Genomic DNA, 13,592 nt, shown 5'->3' on the forward strand with positions numbered 1-13,592 from the left:
ATCTCCCTTATTAGCATCTGTATAATCATGTGTTATTGGTTTGTCAGAGTCCTTTTATTAGCGGGACAAAGCCCTACTAAAGCGTAGGGGTTTTGCTGTCTTATTCAGCTTTCAGAATCTATCAGTGTTTGTTACATAGGCCAACAAAAAATACTTGTTGAATAAATAACTGAGCTCTGAGTTTTCTATGTTGTGATTACCTCATCTACAAAAGACCCTGTGTTAAGACAATCACGGAAAGGGTTGAAATTCCTTCTCTTCTTTTAAAGCACCATGTATATTTCACAACAGTTTTCTGAAAAAAATGACTCAATTTAATCATGTAGAAAATTCTTATATCCAAATGGACTATAAAATCAGATTTTTCTACTTTTGTCATGAATGGCATTTTTCCATTGTATTCTTAGAAACAAAAAGTAGTTGATGATCTTTGTTAGTTTGCTTACATTATTAATAAAAAAAGTAATTTTTTCCAGCTTTATTGAGGTATAATTGACAAAATTTGTATATTCAAGGATACAATGTGATAATTTGATATATGTATACATTTTGAAGTGATTACCACAATCAAATTAATCAACGTACCTATTATACATGTCATAATCCAGTAATCCTGATTATCTTTCAAAGTAGTCTTGTGTTCATCCCTTACTTTTTAAAATTTTAGAGATGGGGTCTTGCTCTGTTGCCCAGGCTGGAGTGCCATAGTGCTATCACAGCTCACTGCAACTCTGAACTCCTGGGCTCAGCCTCCCAAGTAGCTAGGACTACAGATGTGCACCACCACATCTGGCTAATTTTTTATAGAGTCAGGGTCTCGCTTTATAGCCCAGGCTGGTCTTAAACTCCTGGTCTCAAGTGATCTTTCTGTGTTGGCCTCCCAAAGTGCTAGGACTACAGGTGTGAGCCACTGTGCTCAGCTTATGTTCATTTCTTCAGAGAGAAGTGTTGAAATGTCCAAAAAAAAGATTTGTGGAATTGAGCTGGACTGATGATAACTTTTGACATGTTCTTAACTGTGTATTTTCAAATCATAGTGAGCTCAAGTTTCCTAAAGAGCTCCTTTGTCATCCAGGTGGCCCAGAGGCTTCGAAGAGATTTATTTATTTTTTCTTGTACTTTAGTCAGTTTTGAATAATAGCTATGGAAAATTTAGAGAGCTTTGATATAATATACTTTGGGGGAATTTTGACAGCTATGTATTTACTCAAGTAAGGTACTCCTAATCTTGCCTTTCCTTTCTAATTATGCTCCTTTGAAGATTACACAGGATTCTTAATCTTTCTAGGTAGAACAGGTTTATACGTCTTTGCTGGTTGGCTGGAAGGAACAGGAAGGAAGAGATAAAACCCTGGAGATAATCCATGATTTCAGGATGTTGGTATTATTTCAAACTAAAGTCTATATTCATAACCAGCTTTCTCAATTCTTACTCAAATTCACTATATAAACGCTTCTGGTACATATCCATATGTGAATATAATGAAAATACACTACATTTCTTGTGCGTATTTCTTCAGTTTACACAGATCAGGTAATCCCCATCCAGCAAGTTTATTAGGCACTAGTGGTAATACTGCATATAATGTAGACATGCTATAAGCAAATCTTTTTTTTTAGACAGTCTCGCTCTATCACCCAGGCTAGAGTGCAGTGGCACCATCACAGCTCACTGAAGCCTTGACCTCTGGGCTCAAGCACATCAGCCTCCTGAGTACCTGGGACTACAGGCACACACCACCACATTTGACCCAGAAAAATCTTTTTTTGAGAGAGAATTTCACTCTTGTTGCTCAGGCTGGAGTGTAATGGCACAATCTTGGCTCACTGCAACCTCCACCTCCTGGTTAAAGTAATTCTTCTGTCTCAGTCTCCCAAGTACCTGAGATTATAGGCGCATGCTACCATGCCCAGGTAAGTTTTGTATTTTTAGTAGAGATGGGGTTTCACCATGTTGGCCAGGCTGATCTCAAACTCCTGACCTCAGGTGATCCACCTGCCTTGGCTTCCCAAAGTGCTGGGATTATAGGCGTGAGCCACCACGCCTGGCCTCAACCTAGAAAATCTTAATCCACAGTAAATTACAGAAGCAACTTTATTCTAGCTAAGTGACCTCAGGTAACTCATTTCTCTTTTCAAGAACAGTATACTTAACTGGGATATGAGAATTACGGGAAGGTTTTTGGATCTGGGTGCCAGCAGCAAAGCACAACCACTTATATAAAGACAGCAGCAAAGGACCTCTCCTCCCGCCAGAATAATACCAAGTGTATATAACTTACTATGCACAGTGAAATTCATGCCACTTTTGGAGATGTTACATGGGAATCAGGATGGGATATCACTTTTTTCCAGTGATAGAGAAAATCATGTTTTTGAATGACAAAACGTTTAATTTCCACTGATTTAATAGAATTCAAAATAAAATAATTGAAGGTTTTTCCCTTCTCTGAAAAGACTACATCAGAAGTTTGGCTATACTGGATCAGAATTGCTTACATCATAATGGAAAGCAAGAGTCCAGAGAGTTTGACAGGAAACGTGCAGCCTCCATTACGAGCCTATGAAGTGTGAGAATGAGGTTGGTTGGATGCAAGGAAATAAAGAAAGCAAAGATGGTTTCATACACATGCAGCTGTACTGCAGCAAGGAAAGGTCACACTAACATTCTGTAATGTTATTGCACTGGGTTAAGGCAGGAAATTCTAAGACTTTTAACTAAGGTGTGGATGGCAAACAGTATATCAACATATCAACACCTTCCTAGTGAGGCATTAGTCACCTGGAGAATCATTTCTGCACCTGTACACCAAGTGTAAAAGGAGCAAATATGAACAGAAAAGCATGATTTAAAAACAACTAGGCAGGGGGTGGAGGCTCACCCTTTGGGAGGCCAAGGCAGGTAGATCACCTGAGATTGGGCATTGCAGGCCAGCTTGGGCAACATGGTGAAAATTTTTAGCAGTTTAATACAAAACTGTACAAAAAATACAAAAATCGGCTGGGCATGGTGGCTCATGCCTGTAATCCCAGCATTTTGGGAGGCTGAAGTGGGTGGATTACCTGAGGTCAGGAGTTCAAAACCAGACTGGCCAACACGGTGAAACCCCCGTCTCTACTAAAAATACAAAAAATTAGTTGGGCATGGTTGCAGGCACCTGTAATCCTAGCTACTTGGGAGGCTGAGGCAGGAGAATCACTTGATCCAGGGAGGCAGAGGTTGCAGTGAGCTGAGATTGTGCCATTGCTCTCCACCCTGGGCAACAAGAGCGAGACTCCTTCCCAAAAAAAAAAAAAATTAGCCAGGTGCAGTGGTGCACACCTGTAGCCCCAGCTACTCAGGACACTGAGGTAGGAGGATCAAGCTATAGTCCCAGCTACTAGGGAGGCTAAGGTGGGAGGATCACTTGAGTCTTGGAGGTTGAGGCTGCAATGAGCTGTGATTGTGCCACTGCACTCCAGCCTGGGTGACACAGCAAGATCCTATCTCAAAAACAAAACAAAGCTTTTCTGCCCGTGGACGCCACCGAAGCAGCATCGTTAAAGTCTCTCTTCTCCCCGCGATCATGTCTAAGTCAGAGTCTCCTGAAGAGCCGGAACAGCTGAGGAAGCTCTTCATTGGAGGGTTGAGCTTTGAAACAACCGATGAGAGCCTCAGGAGCCATTTTGAGCAATGGGGAACGCTCACATACTGTGTGGTCATGAGAGATCCAAACACCAAGCGCTCCAGGGGCTTTGGGTTCGTCACATATGCAACTGTGGAGGAGGTGGATGCAGCCATGAATGCAAGACCACACAAAGTGGATAGAAGAGTTGTGGAACCAAAGAGAGCTGTCTCAAGAGAAGATTCTCAAAGACCAGGTGCCCACTTAACTGTGAAAAATATATTCGTTGGTGGCATTAAAGAAGACACTGAAGAACATCACCTAAGAGATTATTTTGAACAGTATGGAAAAATTGAAGTGATTGAAATCATGATGGACAGAGGCAGTGGCAAGAAAAGGGGCTTTGCCTTTGTAACCTTTGACAACCATGACTCCGTGGATAAGATTGTCATTCAGAAATACCATACTGTGAATGGCCACAACTGTGAAGTTAGGAAAGCCCTGTCAAAGCAAGAGATGGCTAGTGCTTCATCCAGCCAAAGAGGTCGAAGTGGTTCTGGAAACTTTGGTGGTGATTGTGGAGGTGGTTTCGGTGGGAATGACAGCTTTGGTCGTGGAGGAAATTTCAGTGGTCGTGGTGGCTTTGGTGGCAGCCATGGTGGTGGTGGATATGGTGGCAGTGGGGATGGCTATAATGGATATGGTAATGATGGAGGCAATTTTGGAGGTGGTGGAAGCTACAATGATTTTGGCAGTTACAACAATCAGTCTTCAAATTTTGGACCCATGAAGGGAGGAAACTTTGGAGGCAGCAGCTCTGGCCCCTATGGTGGTGGCAGCCAATACTTTGCCAAACCACGAAACCAAGGTGGCTATGGCGGTTCCAGTAGCAGCAGTAGCTATGGCAGTGGCAGAAGATTTTAATTAGGAAACAAAGCTAGCAGGAGAGGAGAGCCAGATAAGTGACAGGGAAGCTACAGGTTACAACAGATTTGTGAACTCAGCCAAGCACAGTGGTGGCAGGGCCTAGCTGCTACAAAGAAGACATGATTTAGACAAATACTCATGTGTATGGGCAAAAAACTCGAGGACTGTATTTGTGACTAATTGTATAACAGGTTATTTTAGTTTCTGTTCTGTGGAAAGTGTAAAGCATTCCAACAAAGGGTTTTAATGTAGATTTTTTCTTTTTCTTTTTTTTTTTGCACCCATGCTGTTGATTGCTAAATGTAATAGTCTGATCGTGATGCTGAATAAATGTCTTTTTTTAAAAAAAACAAACAAACAAAAAAAACAAAACTATCTGTTCAGATCCTCATAGAATGAAAACACAGTTTAAAGGAATCAATTTCTAGCAGCCTGGGGGAAAACAGGAAGGGGAAGAGTGGGTGATGGTGAAGTGAGATTCTGTCTTACAGAATTTGGAGCTGGAGAGTGCAAAGCAAGCAGAAGCCTGGAGCTGTGGAACACAGAGGTGCACAAACTCTTTCCATATCATGGGATAGGTCCCTTCCTCTCTCCTAAAGCTTCCATGGACTCTTTCTTGCCCACTCAGAAGGCAGTATCACTCATCAAACACTGTGCCCGGCCCGGAGGATTTGAAGTTGAATAAGGCTGTATCTTCAATCTATAAATCTTCAGGTGTCCAGTCTACTAGCTGTGTAGGGAAGTAGTAGAACTGAGGTCAATTAAACGTCTTTTGTCAATACAAGAACAGACTAATACACCCACTTACATGTCAGTTCTGCAGGCTGTATAGGAAGCATGATGCTGGCATCTGCTCAGCTTCTGAGGAGGCCTCAGGAAACATACAACCATGGGAAGGACTGTGGACAAAACCCGCTAAATAACCGCAATGTGGTGTGATGAGGGTTGCAGCAGGTGTGTGTATGGAGCCATTGGAGCTGAGGGGAGGCCACGACGACTGGCCTTGCAATGTTTCACAGAGAAGGTCAATGTATATGTGTGTATGTATATATATAAATACGCATATATACACTTTAGGGACATTGACCTGGCCCTGCCAGCTTCCATGGATGGATGTGGGGGGATCAGTGCCCCTATCCCTTGCATTGTTCAACAACAGGTGTGGTGAGGGGTTAGGATCACCAGGGTACAGAAAGGAGAGGCCTGGCATTTGTGTGGAGTGTGAGTGGTGTTTCTCACCATTAAAAATAAAGTTTCAGCTTCCTTTAGGTGGTGCTTATTGTATTTATCTCATGGCCTTCACCTATGACGGGGACCCCAAGAGCATTCCGTTTCCCACCCCCACCTAAATGTCATTACAAGTTTAACCTACTATAACATTCCAATTTATTCTTGCTAATCAGGAGGCTGCGGTGAGAGTACTACTTGAACCGAGGAGTTTGAGCCTTGCCTGGGCAACATAGTGAGAACCTATCTCCACTCATGCCCCAAAATTTACAGTTTAGCCAATCATGGTGGGTGAAGAAGAGATGGTAAGAGGCACCAGTAACACAATGTGCTGAGCATTTATAAGAAGTGCAGCTAAGCTCCTTACAGCATTGCCACATTTAATTCTTATAATAACTGCATGAGCTGGTACTACTATTGTTCCCTTTTTAAAATGAAAAATGGAGGCACCTCAGAGAGGCCGAGCATCTGGTTGTACTAGCTACAGACTGTGGTTCTAATGCAGGTGATCTGATTAAAGAGTCTCAAGTCTTAGCCAGTGTATTATTCTGTGTGAATGCAGTCACAAGCAGGAAAAAATGCAAAATATGGGCATCCCACTCACTCTGGGGCTTTCTCTCCTGATTTGGAAGGAATAGCACAATGGTGAGGATGTCACATACATGTAAGTGGGTGTATTCATCTGTTCTTGCATTGACAATGAGGTTTTATTGACCTCGGTTCTGCAGGCTGTATAGGAAGCATGATGCTGGCATCTGCTCAGCTTCTGAGGAGGTCTCAGGAAACTTATAATCAATCATGCAGCAGAGGAAGGGTGAGGGCAAATCGGGAGCAGCATGTCACATGGCTAGAGCAGGAGCAAAATTGCGGGGGGAAGGTGCCACACACTTTTAAACGACCAGAACTCTCGAGAACTCACTCACTATCCCGAGGACAGTACCAAGAGGATGGTACTAAACCATTCATGAGCAATCCGCCCCAATGACCCAATCACCTCACAGCAGACCCCACCTCCAACACAGGGGATTTCAATTCAGCATGAAATTTGGGTGGGGACACAGATCCACACCATATCAGTGAGTGATATGGAGATACACTGCCCAGATTTGCTTGCAAAGAAGGACTGGCTGTCCAGCTCTGGGTGCTGTCAGCAGCTGGCCCTTTCAGAGACTGCCTTAGCAGGGTCACCTTGGCCAAGGTCATGTCACTTCCCAGGATGGACAGCATCCAATGACTGATTCAGGAGGGTATCTAATGGTCCAGCCATTTAGGCTCAATAATTCCAATAGGCCATGCCCCAGATCCCCCAGTGGGGTAAATGAAAGCTATTAGGTGCACATGGCAACCCAGCTCCTCCCTTAGTACCCCCTGCTTCCTGCCTGTTCCCCGAAGGTGAAACATCCTGTCACTGTCTCAGAGCGTGCTTCCCTGAGAAGCCATTCTGCAGCAGCACTCCCATTGATCAGAGAGTCTGTGTCCTCTTACTTTGTTGGTTTGCTTCTTAACTTCCTTTCACATCAGTTTCCTTTGATGTTTTTATGTTCCATAAACATCTAAAAACAAAAGTTTATAAAATTCTCAACGATAGGCCACACAACAGATTCAATCCCCCTACACTTTTTTGTTGTTGTTAATAGACTTTATTTTTTAGAGCAGTTTTAGGTTCACAAGAAAACTGAGCAGCAGGTATAAAGAGATCCCCTATGCCCCTCCTCCCCACTTGCCTACTGTCAATCAACATCCGTTTCCATTGATTTGGGCAATAAATATAGATTGTGGAAATAAATAAGCCCTTTATTAAACAAAAAATTTTATTAAAATAATGCATATGAATTTTTAATTGTTATTTTTAACATTTGAGTGGTTTGCAGACTTGATTTCAAGAGGTTCTTGCTGTGTGGCTTTGGGCAGACACTTTAAACTTTCAAGTCCTAGTGTTCCATCTTTAAAACCGAAATAGGCCGGGTGTGGTGGCTCACACTTGTAATCCCAGCACTTTGGGAGGCCGAGGTGGGTGGATCACGAGGTCAGGAGTTTGAGACCAGCCTGACCAACATGGTGGAATCCCGTCTCTACTAGAAATACAAAAATCAGCCAGGCATGGTGGTGCATGCCTGTAATCCCAGCTACTCAGGAGGCTGAGGCAGAAGAATTACTTGAACCCAGGAGGTGGAGGTTGCAGTGAGCCGAGATTATGCCACTACACTCCAGCCTGGGCAACAGAGCACGACTCCATCTCAAAAAAAAAAAAAAAAAAAACCCAAAAATGGAAATAATAATTATTGGGAGGATTTAATTAGACAACATAACCCATAACATATCCTAACTCCAAGCAAAGTGCCTGGCACTTAATAAAGATTCAAAAGATGGATATTTTTAATATAAAGTTGGCCTAGCACAGGCCTCCTATGCTGCAACACATCACCCAAATGTGGTATGGCTTCAAGAGAAGTTTACTCTTTCACACTTCTGGAAGCAGAAGACCAAACTCAGTTTCACTGGGCCAAAATCAAAGTGTCAGCAGGGCCTTGCTCCCTTCAGAGGTTCTAGGGGAGAATCCTTGCCTCTATGCTGGCATTCCTGAACTTGTAAAGGCATCACTTCAATCTCTACATCCACAGTGGCATGGCCATCCCTCCCCGGTGTGTGCTAACCACCCCCCTTCCTCTCATAAGAGTACATGTGACTGCAGTTAGGACCCATCTTGATCATCCAGAATTATCTCCCCAATTCAAGAAGACCCTTAATTGAATCACATATGCAAAGACCCTCTTTCTATCTACATAAGGTAACACGTACAAGTTCCAGGATTCAGAACCTGATATTTTTGGGAAGGGAATATTTTTCAGCCTAGCAAATGGGTGACACAGTTCTGTCTTTATTAAGCCCAGGCCTAAACATTTCACCTTTGGACCACGGGAACAGTCTTTTGTCCCTTCCAGCTTGTCATTCAAAACCATCTTCCTTGTTTTGAAAACCTTTCCTCTCTTCTTCCCCCTCCCAGACTGGACGGTGGCTCCAAAAGGCAGATGGGTGAAGTTTCTGTAAGATCTCAGCACTAGCCCGTGTTGCTGTTTTGGAGGCATCTTTCTAAGGTCTCAGTTCATTAGAGGATGCATTCTAGCCCTGTTTCCCAAACTTACATATTCCCCATACCTCTGATTCAGGAGATTGGGCGATGTCTGGCAATCCAATTTTTTTCGAAGTGCCCCAGGGGATACTGATCATCAGCCAAGATTTGGAAACAGTAATTCCTTATATGAAGTCCTGAACGAATACTCTCGAAATAGGGGATTCCCCTTCAATGCCGGGTGTGGCTCGGTTACACGACTGAGTTTGGCGGGGAGGGTAATGAACAACCCTGAAAACTAAACCATCCTACCTGTACAGTATTCACTGAAAAAGTTTCCTAGATGAAAAACTTCCAATTCCCAATTTAACTGAGGATGACAACGGCCCTGATTTGGCAGTCCTGCAGCTGTCACTAGCTTGGGACCTCGTGGGTCTGAGTGATCTAGCCCGGGCCGCGCCCTCATCCAGAGCCAAGGCTTTTCCTCTGTGAGAGCAGCGCCAGCAATGGGGCGGGGTGGCGGCTGCAGGGCAGCTCTGGGCCGGGTGCCGGTGTCCACAGAGCGGTATTTTGGCACTGGAGTGGGCTGGGGCGTGGCTTTCAGCGCCACCTCTGCAAGCGGCCGCCACTTTAGAGTGGCGAAGGCAGGGGGCGTGGGAAGACCTAGGTATATGTATTCCGGCCGGCAAGTAGGATGCTGGGGTTGCTCCGAGGGACCAGAGGAGCTGCCCTGTGTCTCACAGCAGGCTGGTTCTTCTGACAGCGCTAAGAACCCGGCTCCCGCGTCTGGCCAGGTGGGGGCGGTGACGGGACGCTCAGAACATTTGTGGGAGTGTGGAAATCCCTTTGGGGTGATGGGGCGCAGGTTCTGACTCAGCCGAGGGTTGATGGGGTGCAGAGTCACACTCAGCCGGGGGACTTTGGGGGCACAGTGTCACACTTAGCCGGAGGTGAGGGGGGCGCAATGTCAGGCTCAGCCAGGGCGTGACAGGGGCAGTACCAGCCTCATCTGGGGGTGCTGGAGGCATAGGCTCCAATTCGTCTAGGCGGGTATGCGCGCCTGACAACGGTAGGAGCCTGCCCCGCCGGCCGTGCGCTCCCGCGCTGTTTCAGCGAGCCGCGACGAGTGGCGCGCTGAGCCTTAGCTTTCGCAGCTCGCCCGGAGCGGGGCCGGCGGGAGGAGCCCGGCGGGGCCACCGCCTCCTCAGATCGCAGGCTCCTCCTCTCCCTCCGCCTCCCTCACTCTCCACCTCCCACCCACCCGCCGGATCCTCAGTCCCCGGCCCAGCAGAGTCGGGCTGCTTGTCTGGCCGGCGGTGGCTGAGCGCGACCCTATCGAGCCGCGGCGCCCGCCGACCAGGGACAGGCGGGACTCCTGGGACTCCACTCTGCCCCGTGCCGCCGCCTCCTCCCCTGTTGTTGCTGGGACGCTCAGACCCGCGTCGCCCGGGCCACGATTCTCCTCCTCTTCCTCCCGGAGGGGAAGGAGCGGAGAAAGCCTAGCGGCGGCTCCGGGAGAAAACGAGCCGAGGCCCCTGCCCCCGAGGATCGTGGCTGGAGGAGAAGGAGGAGGCGGAGGCGGAGGGAAGTGCGCGTCACTCCAGGGAGGAGAGTATTTCACCTCCAGGCAGAGGCTGCGGCTGCCAGTTGCGTGCGAACGGCAGCTGCGGCGGCGGCGGCGGGCGCCGGGACTCTAGTGGCTCCCTGGCCATGGGGATGAGATCTGGACCCGAGGACGCCAGGGGCTCCTCTCCGTCTCTCTGGACCGCTGTGTAGGCACCTGAGTTAACGGACGCTAAGTGGGGTAGGGGAAGGTAAGAAGCGACTCAGTCACCCGGCCCCCGCTCGGTCTCGTTTGCTGCCCTAGGGAACCACTGCGGGGGCGCGGACCCGGGTCTCGCCCACCTTTTTCGCTGCCGGCGGCCTGGCCCGCTCCGGCGTGGGGCATTTCTGCAGAAATGGAAGACGTCCTCCCGCCCTTCCCCCGTGCGCCTCCTTTCCCGGTTTCATCTCTGGATTAAGACTGACCCGACTCCTCAGGAGTCAGTCGTCTCCGTAAGAAAGGGTCCTCGGAAACGGTATCTTGATGTCTTTCTCTCCTTTCTTTTCATTACGTTCTTGGGGAAGGGAACAATGGACCTTTCAAAGTCGGTGCGAACAGCCTTAAACTTTCTGGAGAGGGATGGCGTAAGGGGATAAACCCCACAGGAAGCCGATTACAATTAAAGGTTGATGGAATGTGCTTTGCTGTCCGGGCTTCAGTGCGCGCGCTTGTGCGTTTGGGGTGATCTTTGTCTCCTTAGAATTCCCCCGGGTTGATGGGTCCTCCGCCCTCCGCCCCCTGCCTGTCTTTCTGTTAGCTAAGGTAAGGCTAGGCTTTAAAATCGCGTGCAGCTTCCTTTAAATCTGGGAATAGCCTTAACCCTGGACCGTATTCCCAGCTTTTCTCTAGAGAGTTGGGAGATCCTGGTAAAGGAGGGGCCCCTCTCTGTGGAACCAAAGTGCTGCTAATGGCACTCGTTACTACACCCCTAGCTATAAAACCGAGGTCCTGACTTCCCTGGATGCTCTCTGCTGAGAGTTGATGAGTGTCACCAGACCTCCCCCTGGAGCGGAAACGGCTCTCTTAAATTCTCCGCAGAAGGTTAGGAAAACAGACTTTGATATATATATATCTCCTTTTATCAGCACTTGGGGTTAAGGATAGCTGATAATTTTTAAAACTTCCATTGTGTACAAGAGCCACTCACTGCCTTGAGTTCGCTCCCCTTGATTCAGTGTGACAGTGTGATGCGCTGCAGCACAGTTGCATGTATTGAGATGTGTGCTGCTCCGCCCAGTAAAAAGTGAGAAGAATTTAGAGAGACGGGAAGAGGTAGAGGCTTCACCTGAGCTGAGGGAGGCCTGACCCTCCAGGGCAGCCAGGCAAATCTGTTGGAAATGACCCAGTGTTAAAAAACACATTTAAAATGGTTAGCCTTATCGTTCTTTGGTTGGCTAGCATGGAGCTACTCATGTTGATTTGACCCTTGAAGGACGCCTGCTCTTTTCAGAATTGGTCTGGGTATCATACTGTGGTTATGTATCTTTGATTACCTATACCAAGGGTTCTTTTTAGTTTGCATTTCTGGGCAAAACAGAAGAATGTGCAGTAGGCATGTCCTCTGCTTAGTAAACATGGGGTAGCACTTCAGAGTGCTTTATTCTTCACGCTGAAATGACTCCCCCGAGCTTCTGTGCCCCTGCATTAGAGGATCAGTTTGGGTGGAACTGGAAACGTGTCTTGTGGCTTTCTGTTCGGTCCTCCTGGCCCTGTTTTGACTGATGTATGTGTGCTTAAAGGCTCAGAAAACTAAGATTAGAAGTGAATTCTGAGTCATCACCTGTTCTTATTAACTTGTGAATGAGACAGTGAACTGAGGAGTGGCTTACGTGTGGACAGGGAAATAGAATCTGTAAATTCATACATGGTGCTTTTCTGGATATTCTGTGTCACAGTTAATTATTTGAGTGGTCTTCTTCTTTGATCTAGTCTGTAACCAGTGACTTCAGAATTGTCAGATTCACAACAGGAAGCCAGAATGGGGCAACAACACCTCAGTCATGTTCTAATAGGCCTAATCAAGGCTGTCCTCAAACAGCTACCAAGAAAAGACAAACTGGAGGGTAATGTAGTCTTGTGGGCCATTTCTTGAAGTTGACCGGGAACTACTTACAGCTAACATGCTTTGGGGAAGTTTCTGAAATTGAGAAAGACAAACCACATTTTAGAAAGAGGAAATTTAATAATCGCTACCAAATTCATGGTCTTAGCCGCACATGGAGTGCTATATGTAAGTGCATGCATTGTAATGTGTGCTCTAAACTATGTATGAGCATTGCATCATTCACCCACCAACCCACCCACCATCCATTCAGCTAGCACTTATTAATCACCTATTGTGGTCCAGACCCTCTGGAAGCAGTCTCAACACTGGCTTTGTGGAGCATTCATGTTGGTAAAGAGGAGTTGGATAAAGTGGTTGCAACCGGGGAGGCCACAGAGATTGAAGACACCTGTGTTGTTTGCATCTATAGAGATAACAAAATCTCTGCTGCTGAAGAAATGAGCCTTCAGGGACGTAAGAAAATGAACAACTAGAAGGTTCAGTAAGTGCATGTCTGGGAGAATTATGTATAGAATGCTCTAAGAAGCCAGAGAAGGAACAGATTGGGGGCGGAGGAGCAGTTTTGTGAGAAATAAAATTTATTAAGTTAGACAAAATAGTAGGGACTGAAAACTAGTGTCGGAAGTACGGTCTTAAAATGGTAAAGATTGGAAGACTTGAAGTCATACTTGGATTTAAAATGAGGCTCCAACACTTGCTAAACATTTGCTGTTGGGCAAATCCCCTAATCCTTCTCACGTTGTTTCTTCACCTGAAAAATGAGTTTTAAAATGCCTTATGGGAATGTTTTGGGGATTACATTTGAGTAAATTTGCTATATATTAATATATAATAAAGTACTAGAAAAGCTAATGCTGTCTGGTATTAAAAGGCACTTCCAAAATTTGTTTAAAGCTATAAATAGATATAAATCATAGCTTAATCAATCAGCTCTCAGCCACAGATTTTCATTTGATCGGCCCTTCCCGGAATGATCTGAATCCCATCTTGAGAGCAAGTCTTGAGACTTTAAAGCTAGCTATTGTCATATGGTATTGCTCTCTTGTCCAGGCTTCTTCCCATCCCAGCCACAGGAAGTCTTTTCATTTCACTTGG

At 46.2% G+C, this 13,592-nt stretch overlaps 1 protein-coding gene across 4 annotated transcripts in view; it reads left to right on the forward strand.

Annotated features, from left to right (window-relative positions):
• The first annotated feature begins 10,103 nt into the window (after positions 1-10,103).
• Positions 10,104-13,592, forward strand: part of CEMIP2 (cell migration inducing hyaluronidase 2) — an 82,560-nt gene continuing 79,071 nt past the window's right edge. For 3 of the 4 annotated variants that reach the window (XM_078366632.1, XM_002742857.6, XM_054254827.2), the window contains exon 1: positions 10,104-10,643. The gene's annotated coding sequence lies outside the window, so the exon portion shown is untranslated. Of the gene's footprint in view, positions 10,908-13,592 lie in introns of all 4 variants that reach the window. The other variant, XM_017973081.4, reaches the window with a different exon arrangement.

The sequence above is a fragment of the Callithrix jacchus genome, chromosome 1, assembly GCF_049354715.1.
Source record: "Callithrix jacchus isolate 240 chromosome 1, calJac240_pri, whole genome shotgun sequence".
Lineage (NCBI taxonomy): Eukaryota > Metazoa > Chordata > Mammalia > Primates > Cebidae > Callithrix > Callithrix jacchus.